General features: G+C 44.0%; 1 pseudogene; it reads right to left on the bottom strand.

Annotated features, from left to right (window-relative positions):
* Positions 1-1291: 1291 nt before the first annotated feature.
* Positions 1292-1958, bottom strand: LOC115830461 (annotated as a pseudogene).
* Positions 1959-2318: the final 360 nt, after the last annotated feature.

Here is a 2318-nt window from a genome sequence, read left to right as displayed (position 1 = left end):
GGAGTCTTTTTAGGTTTCATCATATATTATAAAATGAACTATAATATAGCCACAACCAATGTAATGCCAGGGATAACTAGTTATTTAATTACCTGTAACTATAACTGTAATAGCACTTATACATGTGGTTCAGATAGAAAGATAATTGATATAGATAGATGATGATAGATAGATAGATAGATAGATAGATAGATAGATAGATAGATAGATGAATAGGTAGATAGATGCCTTTATAAAGTAGACAGAAAGCCTGTGAAGATAGAACTGGAGCTTCTTTTCTTTTCAGTTATTGTATTATTTGTCTTTTTTTTTTCTTTTTTTTGCAGACGGAGTTTCACTCTGTCACTCAGGCTCGAGTGCAGTGGTGCCTTTCATCGCCACTCATCGCCTTCCAGGTTCAAGCGATTCTCCTACCTCAGCCTGCTGAGTAGCAGGGATTACAGGGCCTGCCACCAAGCCTGGATAATTTTTTTTTGTATTTTTAGTAGAGACGGGGTTTTCCATGTTAGCAAGGCTGGTCTTGAACTCCTGACCTCAGGTAGTCCGCCCACCTCAGCCTCCCAATGTGTTGGAATCACAAGCGTGAGCCACCGTGCCCAGCCAAAGCTGGAGCTTCTTTACAATCACTTCTGGGTGTTTGCAGAAGCAACTAGGACTGAGATCACATTTCTATATTCGTCTTACTGTTTGTCATTGCTGAAAGCCAGGTACACAGTGTGAATATGCCTGGCCTCTCAGGCAGAGCCAGTCACATCAAAGGGAAGGAAGAGGCCTTAACAAGCCAGGTGGAAGCTGGCTTGGCTGATATCCCCACTTGCTAGAACTGTGCACATAAAGTGTCTTTCCAAGACAGCTGCTTGCCATGAAGTTGACCCACAGTGGAGGAAGAGCCTCCAAGTATATTTATTTCCATCTCCTCTTCAAGATGAAGCCTGAGCTTCTCCAACTTTAAGGGTATCACGGGGCTTTTAAAGACATATTTTAATTACTTTTTGTGATTTAATCTTTTTTTTTTGATGTAGGGATAATCTATAATGAGCCTTGATGTCTTTCTTCAATTTGCACAGTCCAGCAGAAATCATTAAAATTTGTGAATTGGGAAATGGAAAAATCTCTGTATTTTCCCCCTTAGGCCTCTCAGCCCATGATGAGAGGGGCTGCCATGAAGGTCTTTGACATGTTCTGGAGACATTTTCCCTATTGTCATTACATATGCAAATTTCTGCAGCAAGCTAGAATTTCTCCCCAGAAAATGGGGTTTTCTTTTCTGTCTTTTTTTTTTTTTTTTTGCCTAAGTCAACACATCTTTATTAAACACCTGCAGTTACTGGGAGGAGGCGATGATGCTGGACACACTGTCAAAGTCGATCTTCTCTACAATATTCAAGGATTTAATGCTCTCTTCCTGGTTACAGATGAACATCGGCCCTGACTCATTAGCACTCCAGCCATATTTGCTCATCTACACCTTTAGTTGGCTGGCTGACAGATCACCAAACATTTTACCAAGCAGCCAGCATTCCGATGTGCTGGTAAGTGATACCCACGACATGGCAGATAAACTTTCAGACAGAGTCTTCAAAGCCGGTTATACCTTCCAACAGGACCATGTTTTCCTTGCCAGAAGGCCTGAAAGTGGCAGGTCTCCAGCAAGTCCCCGAGGTGCAAAATCTGTTGGATTGCCTGCTCTTCTTGTTGTGCTGGTGGATCACGCACGTGGACAGGGTGAAGTTGGTGTGCGGCAGGTGTTGAGGGCCTTCAGCAGGATTTGGGCAGTGACCGTGGTCTGAAAAAAATGCTGGGTTGAACTGGTACAACTTCAGGACAGCCAGGTTGGCTTCTAGATCATAGGCATTCTCCTCGGCCTGCATCTCCAGTAGCACTCCAGGGTGGCCAGGATTGTATCTGTCAATGTCCTTAACCAACTTGACCCCGTTGGCTCTCATTTGCTCAAACATTGCCGTGACTACTGTCACCTTCCACAACCAGGGCTGGAGGCTAACACCAGACCTGGATTGCATCCTCCAGGACCGGAAGGGGTGGGGTTTTCTTTTCTGTTGCATCCTCAGGCTGCATACTTTTGAAACTTTTATGCTGTGCTTCCTCTTAAATGATATGCAGTTTAGAAATTTTTCCCCACCATACCCTAAATCGTCTCTCTCAAGTTCAAAGTTCCACAGATCTCTAGGGCAGGGACAAAACGCTTCCAGTCTCTTTGCACAGCAGGAGGACCTGTACTCCAGTTCCCAACAAGTTTCTCATCTCCCTCTGAGAACACCTCAGCCTGGACCTTATTGTCTGTATCACTATCAGCATTT

Source organism: Nomascus leucogenys, unplaced genomic scaffold (assembly GCF_006542625.1).
Source record: "Nomascus leucogenys isolate Asia unplaced genomic scaffold, Asia_NLE_v1 000895F_73923_qpd_obj, whole genome shotgun sequence".
In the NCBI taxonomy this organism is placed as follows: Eukaryota; Metazoa; Chordata; class Mammalia; order Primates; family Hylobatidae; genus Nomascus; species Nomascus leucogenys.
Note: the sequence above shows the minus strand (reverse complement) of the source record. Positions and strands in the feature narration are given on the sequence as shown.